This window comes from Bicyclus anynana, chromosome Z (assembly GCF_947172395.1).
Source record: "Bicyclus anynana chromosome Z, ilBicAnyn1.1, whole genome shotgun sequence".
Lineage (NCBI taxonomy): Eukaryota > Metazoa > Arthropoda > Insecta > Lepidoptera > Nymphalidae > Bicyclus > Bicyclus anynana.
The window spans coordinates 7064058-7075450 of NC_069110.1; positions in this window are offsets into that span (position 1 = coordinate 7064058).

Sequence of the window (11393 nt, forward strand, 5' to 3'; positions counted from 1 at the left end):
TTGTCATTAAGACAATGACCTGGCAATTTGGGAGGAGATGGTAGCATGCTATTTTGCAGACTGTAACGCAACAATGTTTGAAATCTAGCCAAGAACGAAAGCTAGAATACAGCATAATACGAGATTCGTTAAAGGACGTAGGTACTCATTCTGTTGACACGAACAATCTAAACAACAGGCTCAATGTCGTAAGTCAGCGTGCCGATTCACAGTTAGAGAATCGTGAAAAATGGGATATTCCTTTTGGATTCTATGCCTGTGGACTTTTTTAAATTCTACATATATATGCGACACGACAGTAATTACTATTTTTATAAAAATGTCGAGCTGTGTGTTCAGGAAGTGTAAAACTATAAGTATTTACCTACAAAAGTATATAAAGAACGTAAACAAAATAGTGCATGTGTGCGCTCAGTGGAACAGTTAACTTCGGATCACTTTTTGCTGTGATTTTGTCACGTAACATATCTAATAGTAGAAAATCTTCGGCAAAAAGCTTAAAAAATATGAATATAAATTGCATTATTTTTCCTTGATTTTTAATTAGAATATTTTCTTTCCTCATTCGGGGAATTTCGTTTCGATTTGTAGGGAATTAGGAAAATAGGCATTGGCAACGCTGCGTGGTGATCTTGAACCCTCCATTCATCACCATTTACGAGCCAGATATGTTTGCTTTGAGGTTTTTACGGTTTCGCCTTAAAATTGGTATGCAATTAGACGTTTATAGTTCCTTGGAAATTGATTGTCGGTCTCGTGGGTTGGAATGAATGCAGACGTTTTAAATATCATTCAAAATTTCAAGTTATTTTTTTTTACATTTTTACCTTGATTTAAATATATAATATACTATGCCGAACCCTGGACCCTCACTTATAAAGGCATCCTCGACTGCTTCAGAGAGTTAAAGTATCAATATCGAATTGTACTTGCCTACATACATATACCTAATGCCCTATAATAAATTTTCAAAATATGTATCTTCAATGTATCTACATAATACATTCAATGTATTATAATAATTACTATATGAGTAGGTTGTAGTGACGTAAGGTAATAGCCCAGTGGATATGACCTCTGCCTTCTATTCGGAAAGCATAGGTTCGAATACGCTCCGGTGCATGCACCTCAAACCTCAGTAATGTGCATTTAAATAATTAAAAGAAAATATTCTAATTAAAAACCAAGGAAAAATAATGCAATTTTTATTGATATTTTTAAGTGTTTTGCCGAACATCGTGAGGAAACCTGCATACAACTTTTTTTTTAATTCACTACGTGTTTGAAAACTGCGAATTGATGGAAAATAAAAAAGTTTCATATCTCCCATTAGTTTTTTTTTAATATCTTCTGTATATATGTAGTAACTTACTAATTCGGTAAGTATGTAATGAATAGTAACTGTTACATTGTACTTTTATTATTAATTAATAAAGAATACATTTATAAAAACCATTGTTTTATTGTCAAGTATTTCGCCATCCAAAAGGTTCCGTCACCAAAAAGTTTGAGAACCGCTGCTATAAATTATTATCAAATAGCTTGTGTAGGCATTTGTTACGACCGCTGTAGTCCAGTAGGTTGCAACGACAGCAATGTTCCAGTGCCCTGCTCTCATCTAACCTTGGACGGCAGAATGTGCTATATTTTATCCTTGTAATCCCACGGGAACGGGAACTACGCGGGTGAAACCACGGGGTTTTAAATTGTCTTACATATTTTAAGAATTTAAAACACCGCCATAATAAACAGCATGTGTTTTGTGACGTCTCAAATTAATATCAAAATACAGTTTTTGACAACACGTTTCAAGGTCCCAAACTCCCAAATCTACAACAGTCCAACAATATTGTTTTTTGAAATTGACATCCTTATTCTCCAAATACTTAAACAATTTTTCACTAAACAGAGCCTTAACAGTGAGTGTTCGAAGGGTAGTCCGTGAAGTCCGCTCAGAGATTACATTTCTGACAGTTCGTAATCGAAAGGGACAAACATATTCAATTACAAATTGCCCCGTTATTTTGTCTCACAACTACAAAGACAAACAGTTGGTATAATAACCAGAGTAAAGATAGTATTTTCTGTGGTATAACCAGGTATAACCTTGAAACAGCAGTTCAACAACCTTGTACGCCAGTTCGAAGTTACATCGTCCATTCAATCACTACCTGTCAGAAATCCAATTTCTGAGGGGCCGTGACTTTAAGTGACTCACTGCATAGATGCAAAAACTTCCTGTCTACCCTGAGGATTCATTAGGAATATACTGGAGAAGGAATTCTCCGTTATGTACAATTTAAGACTTTAGTACTGTCTGATAGTCTGTGCATCATCATCATTAACAACCCATACGGTTCACTGTTGAGCACGAGTCTCCTGTCAGAATGAGAGGCGTTAGGCTAATAACTTAGAGAATCAAGTCAATGGGGATGATGACTAAGTTTGAATATATTGATTTTTATGATACATTCGGATAAATAAGGTCAATGTTAACTAATTTATTCATAAAGCAGTTTTAGCTTCCTTACATTAAATGGGACATTATTCAATTCATATATGAACTATAAACATAAACGCACAAATAACGAAGTATTAGTAATTTTGTGTGAACGCCCATACAAATCTAACGATCATTATGACCTACGATTAATTCGTACCATTTTGTATGGGGCGTTTTTGAGAGATCCGTGGCAGCGCCGCAAATCTAACCCTTAAATCTCAGATACCCTGTTACTTTTACAAAATTGCTTTACTATTAGCATACTTCTAATTTACCTATATACAATTTAAAAAACTGTCGTCATCCGCATTCTTAGGTATGTAAGTTTTCTCATGTTGGTTTTCCTTCACCGTTTAAGAAAAGTGATATTTAATTTCATAAAATGCACATAACTGAAAAGTTGAAGGTGCATGCCCTGTGAAGGATTCTAACCTACGCACTCATAAACGAAGGCAGAGGTCATATCCCTTAAGGGCATAACCCAGTTAAAAACTTTGTGTATGCCGCTGATTGCCTACTTGATGCTTGTTGCTTGAATATTGATCGACTAATGCTACTGCTACCGTAGTGCACAGTGCAATGCCGACTGAAGGTCAACCAGTGTTACCAACTCTCCGAAATATTTATCCCTAAAGTTTCTGTCAAAAACCCCTAAAATCGCCTTAATTATTGAGTTGTCCCTCTAAAAACATAAATTCATAATAATTTAGAAATAATATGATGTAATATGTTTCAAAAGTCAATATTTAATACAGACAAAATATTACGTCTTTATCTGAAGATTCATATTTTTTGAAATCATACATGTTGACAATGAATAAATTTAATATAACAATTTTTTTTATTCGATGAAAATTGCCGCCAGTTGCCTCAGAATGGTTGTAGAATAACGTATTATATATCGTTATAAGTCGCTAGGTAGAGAAAGAAATATTAAAATTATCATCAATTTAAAAATATTAAAGAGGCAAAAAATCCCTAAAAATACCCCTAAAAATTTCAGACCCCCAAAAATATCCCATTTCACTTATTTGCCTCCTAAATCTGGGGGGAAAACCCCTAAGTTGGGAACCCTGAGGTCAACTTACCTGTTGCTCCGCCCCAATATTAACGCATGCGCTTATTCTAGATCTAGGCATTGTAACCTCTGTAGAGTTTCTGCTACCCTAGTAACTTTGTTTGAATACTAACCTAAACTGCACTGCTGCAAAGACACCGCCAGTGACCACGTAATAAAAAAAGAGAAAACGAATAGTATCCCATCCATTGCGTTCATCCATCCACCCATCATTACCATCCATCCACCACCCATCTGTAATTGCATTGCATTGTATTACGTTACAGGTGTAATAAATGAATCTCTTGAAAATTTTGTATTTTGTTTAATTTAATAAATACATTAACAAATTTGGAATATTAAGTACATAACAAATCAGCTCGATAGCCCGTGATAGATATGACCTCTGCCTCCGATTCCGGAGGGTGTGCATCTCCAACTTTTCAGTTGTGTGCATTTTAAGAAATTAAATATCACATGTCTCAAACGATGAAGGAAAAACATCGTGAGGAAAACCTGCATACCAGAGAATTTTCTTAATTCTCTGCATGTGTGAAGTCTGCCAACCCCTCTCATAATTTTAGTAGTGGTCTAAGATCCCGCTTTATAAATATTTACCGTTATCTGTTATTCATTATTGCTATGAAATAAATGATATATAATGTTCACAGTGACACATTGAAAATAGGTTGCCTAGTAAAATTGCAGCCAAACACATTTTTTTATAAATATAGGAAACCATGAACTAGATCAAAGGCAACTTAATATAAAGCAAAATTAAGCATCAAATAAGCTTTCATTTGACTAGACGACCAAATAACTGATAAGGGTATTTAAAAAAAAAATACTTCATGACTGTTTATATCTAACAATCCCACAGTTGCAGTGTAAAAGCATTATATTAACTATTATACGATTTCTTAAATTAACTAATGAGGGAAGGAGATTAAATAAAAAATAATAATCATTTAATACTGTTCGGCTGCAATTTAACTAGGCAACCTACTCGTAGGTATGTGTCAATGTACATCATTTATTTCTTATCCCAATTAAATAACAGATGAGGGTATATATTTCTTATGCCGGATCTCATACTATAGGTATCTATAGATGCAGCTAAATAGGTAAGGACTGAAATATATCTGCCGAGAGAAGGTAGATATATTGACATTACTTGTTCCAGAAACAACGCGTTCACGTGTTGAAAACATCGTACACACTACATCATTTGATCTCCAAATCTTGTGCCGTCAGTGCACAAAAGGCGAAGGCGTACAGGGCAAGTGAAGCGTGACCGTAAATTACATTTTATGACGACGCGGCCATGTGGATTGCGTCCATCGACGACGCCCGGGACCGAGGAGCGCAATTCGCAAAGCGATGCATGAGCGGCGAGGAACGCTGCTCTCTGAGCATTTGTTTTAAACGAAGCAGACTTGAGGAAGCGAATAGATTTATTTCTGCCATTTCATTCGCGGTTCCGTAATGTAAACATTCCATTGGCAATTGGGGAAAGTAGATGCGGCGAAATCTTTCCCTACCCACTAAGTACCTACACATACTACACTACATTACGGTGACGCCACCGAGTTCCCATTAATAAACCTACGGCACTTACACAATAGGGATGATGACAGTTTTTTAAATTGTATATAAATTAAGAGTATACCAATAGTAAAGCAATTTTATAAAAGGAACAGGGTATCTGCGATCATTACTTTCGGAGCTACAGGGATTTAAAGAGTCAGATTTGCGGCGCTGCCGCGGATCCCTGAAAAACGCTCCATACAAAATGGCCCGAACTAATGACGTCATAGGCAATGTAATGATCGTTAGATTTGCATGTGTGTTCTAACAAAATTACTAATATCTTTGTTGTTTGTGCGTTTATGTATATAGTTTACATATTAAAAAATGTCACATTTAATGTAAGGAAGCTAAAACTGTGTGAATTTTCATCTAATCACGATAAAATATTTTTGATAAATTTTGAAATTTTATAATCTCATTCATTTTGCAAATATCCAGACAATCTTTGCTTTTTATGTATAAATTAGTTAACATTGACCCTATTTACCCGAATGTATCATAAAAATCAATACATTCAAACCTAGTCATCATCCCCATTAGTAAAAAACTAGGTGAAATAACGGCTGAAAATAAACAGATTGCAAAGCAGAACCGGGGATAGCTTTTTTTCTAAAGAATATTTGCCATATCTTCTAAATATACATAGATTTATTTCTCCCATTTTAGCATTCTATTGAGGAAAGATACGTACAGCACTGTCATGTCATGTCCTAACTGAAAATCAGTGCTGCGTCCTTTATTTATTGAAAGTATGCGACAACAAAATGCTGAGTTGGAGCCTTTTTCTAGGTTGTGCCACTTATTACAGGGAATTCTTTAGTGCTGCACTGTTTGAGTGGACAGTTTAGCCATAATATAATTTAGATTTAATGTGATATGTGGCATTACTTAAAAATAAAGATCTTTCTTTCTTTCTTTTATTTTCTTTCATGAAATAACGGCTGAGTATAAAACTTCAAAGAAGTTCAATAGTATGTGTTAAGAATAATTTGATATATTTAAATATGAATAGATTTACTACCATTTTAAACATTCCTATGACTTCGATTTAGAAGGCATATAGGTTCGAATCCGGTCCACCAACTTTTCAGGTATGTGCATTTAAAGAAATTAAATATCACGTGTCTCAAACGGTGAAGGAAAAACATCGTGAGGAAACCCACTTACCTAAGAATTTTCTTAATTTTCTAGATGTGTGAAGTCTGCCAATCCGCATTAGCCAGGCTACAAGCCTAACCCCTCTCATTCGAAAAGGAGACTCGTGCTCAACAGTGAGCCGATTATTGGTTGTTGACTGAGAAAAGTAAGTACGTGTGGCGAAATGTCTACCAATTAGGTACTTTACTATATTAGGTGCATACGAAATAACGGATAAAAAAAAACAAATTGCAAAGCAGAATCGGAGATATTGCCATAATATCATATCGTTCGCGGTTTCGAAATGTAACTCCATTGAGGAAAGTAGATGTAGATCTCTACCTATTAAGTAGGTACAAATAATATACTAGGAACACATAAAGTAACGGCTGAATATAAACAAAAAATACTTCCCAAAGCCATCAAGGTTCAAATTACATAGTTGCACATACCTACTGATAAGAGCATAACGGCCGGCGTCCACAGATCAGCATCGTACGCATCGGACGCATTGTATGAAACAGATTTCAGTATTCTTTGTATAGGAAGTCATACAAGTGCGTCCACTGATCCGTATCGTACGAATTGTATCTATCGTAAAATGTAACGACCGAAACGTATGATGCGGATCAGTGGACGACGACCATAAGCCGAATAATTTCAGCTATTATAAAATCACGAAGGTCTGCCAATCGCATGCTCCCAATATATTAGCGGTTTACTAGAACTAGCGGACGCCCGCGACTTCATCAGCCTTTAGACGTCCTTAATCCAGACTTTAATCGCAAATTCTGTTCTTACTGGACACCTACTAATTACAAACTACTTCCCTGCTAAATTTCATCTTTGTATGTATGTATTTCTCAACAATCGCCTCAATATAACCGCTCAGCTATTTCCTGTCATTATGATTACATTTCAAAGTAACACAATGATGGACCCAAGTTGCTGAACTGTTTAATTTTCAAAACTGCCTAAAGGAATAATTACATGTGATAACGCCTACATTCGCAGAGAGTAGAGATCCATAACAAGACGAGCTAATGTAAACAATATCAACAGACGGCAAGTTAAAAGGCATTGCCGGCCAACTGAGACTTCGGAAAGCTTTTTGTGATGCCGCACAAGAAGATTTAAATTTGAACTACGTACAGTTTATTAGGATTGTCCTTATCAGCATATTTTAATACCAAAGGTTTTATATACTTTTAGATGTGTTATTAACACGTCGAAACTGAGGTGCAGAAGGGTGGCTAATTGTCCTATGTTCATTTAGTCGCATAGTAAACAACGGAAGTTAATTAAAAAAATAATACCTAAATATTGTCTTTAATTTAGAGTTCTGTGTTCAGATTGTTAAAACTATATGTACATACATATATATATAAATGTGCATTTGTGCGCTCAGTGTAGTAGCTGAATTCAAATCAGTTTTTATATATGAGAGCCGTGATAGCCCAGTGGATATAACCTGTGCCTCCGATTCCGGAGGATGTGTTCGAATCCGGTCCAAGGCATGCACCTCCAACTTTTCAGTTATGTGCATTTTAAGAAATTAAATATCACATGTCTTATGTCATAATAGCCTGCTGCAGACTAATTCACTATCTTTGTATATTCTAACCCAGTAGTCACTCATTAGTACGATGTACATTGCTGTTTCACTGAATAATATAAATGTACTGTGTCACAGAAAAACTCCAATGGATAAATCTGAGCTGGTTATCACCATCCGCATCAGCCAACGGACGTGTCATTCTAGACTTCATCATTATCAACCTATATTTGGCTCACTGCTGAACTCGAGGCTCCTCTCAGAATGAGAGGGATTAGGCTAATAGTCTACCACGCTGGCCCAATGCGGAAGGGCAGACTTCACACACGCAGAGAATTAAGAAAATTCTCTGGTATGCAGGTTTCCACACGATATTTTCCTTCACCGTTTCAGACATGTGATATTTAATTTCTTAAAATGCACACAACTGAAACGTTGGAGGTGCATGCCCCGGACCGGATTCGAACCCACACCCTCCGGAATCGGAGGCAGAGGTCATATCCACTGGGCTATCACGGCTCATTCTAGACGGTATTAACACGTTTGTTGTTTTGAATTCCATAGAATATGTATGCCGTTCTCGTTAATTCAATTCCCGTCCAATATTTTATTATTGAAGATAATTTGAAAAAAACATTTTCAATTTCAATCCGAGGAATGTTGCAGTGCCCGAGATCAAAGAAAGAAACGCAAAACGTTCCTGAAATAGAATCGGATTCATTGGTAATCATACATCAAACTTTTACGCTCATTCCTCATTTCTTAGTAGCTACTTACGAAAAACTTCCAGTGGTCACCGCAAGTGGCTCAGATCACGATGTCCTGGATTCAAGTCCAATAAAACCTTAGTGAAAATGTTCACCTTAGAGTTGAGAGGTTGGTGGTACACATGCATGTAACAGAGAGCACGCAAAGATATCGCTTAAAGTCATTATGAAAAAAAATATTCTAAAAGTGATCTTCTTTACATGTAAACGAGTAAAAGCACAGTAGATATAACAAGGTAAAAGTCTCTGCAGTCTGTTTCCCGTTAGCGCGTATCTGTCAAAGCTAATGCTTGACTAGGTCCGCTAGTTAGGTACATAATAATTGAAACACGCGCCGAATAATCCCCACTCCTTTATAGAGTTCTGACCCTATCTGACTAGTATACTTTTAAGTTAATAATAATATATAAGTAGGTATACAAGCGGACGCCCGCGACTTTGTCCGACTGGAATTTAGTTTTTTACAAATACAGCGGAAACTATGAATTTTTTCGGGATAAAAAGTAGTATATGTGTTAATCCAGGCTGCAATCTACATCTATTTAAAACTTGAGTTAACGGCGTTAAAGAGTAACAAACATACATACAAACTTTCGCGTTTACAATATTAGTAGGATACTTTATGATTAAAATGTAATCTTTGAGCTTTGATAATGATTATCACTATTGACATAAATATTTACAACAGTCCATGAAAGCTACCAATAAAATTAAACTAAACGGGACATCGTTTTAAGTTACAAAAAGTTTTTGTGTGGCGTTTTAGGATCCAACCCTTCCAACGTGCATCGAAGGTACCTAAATTAACCCTCGGACGGCGGATGTAAACAAAAGTAAATCACGCCTGGCACATTCGGCCACATGTGCGTTAGCCGAGGTTAAAAAACCTAGCTGTGGGTATGATGCTAAGGGAAAAAAATGCTGATGTTTTACAACATGCCGGCCGATTCACAAGAGCGGTCTGGGTGCGAATTGCGCAGAAACAATCCAGATCAGTTGGTACACTATTCGTTGGAGTTATAAATTTAAAGAGAGAACGCCGAAAACGATCGTAATCGATCTTCAAATTGCATACGTGTTTGTAGTTTGTGCGTGCAGTAGCTTAGAATAATAATTTGTTGAAAAATATGTGCCTCCTATCTATTTTATAGAATAATACTGGTTTTTAAATTTCCTTCGTTTTACAGAGTAGCATAGTGCATAAACATTCAATACCGCTTTGGAGATCCCACTAAAGTTATGTAGGTAACAAATGAAATAATCAACCAACTGAAGTAAAAGAAAAAAAAAATCGATGAAAACTTTCAGTACAATAACTTCAGACAGTCATTGAAAAAGGATCATCATTATATCAGCCAATGGGCGTCAGGTGCAGGACATAGGCCTTTTGTTGGGACTTCCGAACATCACGACCCTGAGCCGCCTGCATCCAACGAATCCCTGCGACTCGCTCGATGTCATCAGTCCACCTGGTGGGGGGTCGACCAGCACTGCGTTATCTACTGCGGGGTCGCCATTCCAGCACCTTGGCACCCCAACGGCCCCAAAGGTCCATCGGCTCTTAGAATTATGTGCCCCGCCCACAGCCGCTTCAGCTTCGCGACTCGTTGAGCTATGTCGGTGACTTTATCACTTGATCACACAGAGATACTCCGAGCATAGCTCGTTCCGTCGCCTGAGCCTTCTTATGAGGCCCATAGTTAGCAACCAAGTCTCGGAAAGTCATAGATTGATACTGGAAAAAACATGGTTGTTAAATACTAACATAAGATATTTGAATGTGTGTACAAAACGTGATGCATACCAACATTCCAAACTTGAGCCAATATAGAAATTATAAAATCCTTAACTGTTTTTAATTTTATTCTCTAATTCTATACTAGTTAGTCCTTGATTACAATCTCAACTAATGATAAGTGATAAAGTAATTTAAGATGGAAGCGGTGGTAAGTTGTTAGGAGTAGTATGAAAATCCACACTCCTTTCGATATTAACACGATTCGAAACGCTGGTTACTAGCCACGGCCGAAGCTTCCCACCAGCTAGACCTGGACCAATTAAGAAAATCTCAATCGGCCCAGCCGGGGATTGAAACCAGGAGCTCCGTTTTTAAATCGGCGCCATACCACTGCGCCACGGAGGCCGTCAAAAGGCTAGGTAGCTTATATTTATCGCTGCCATAGACTAAGATATCTATTTGGATATTGTAAGACAAAGGGATCACGCATTGTTCAGGATACAGCTATCAACGTTCCCTTTGTTTTCACTGCGCCTTGCGCGGCCATAACAAAATATACAAACCTCGAAATGTAACCGCTCGACCACACGCTCGCTCCGTATTTTGACTGATCATTAGTTAACTTTTAAACATTTGGCTAATATTGTAAAAAATTACATAATGTACATAACTAGAACAGAACTAAGACATATAATCCCAGCGGATCCCTATTTCTAGATCTAGATCGTTTTCCTTTTTTCCAAACAAACTAAGCGTCTAGTACTTAATTGTAGAGCTTTTGTGCCGTGGGAAGCATTCCGAAGGTGAAAAAATATTATAACCTAACAAATGAACTAACTAAAACACAAAGTGTGTGTCGGGCCACGCGCATTGTAGAGTTTCGTAGATTAAATTAGCACTTTAATCCCATAAGTAATGCACAAAAATACCGATAACGATATTTTACACCATGGGATAAAAAAATCATTCTCACTTTGCATGTAGGGAATGAACCAAAAAACTTTTTATTCAAATATTCTTTTTACCACTTTAGAGACGTAATGAAT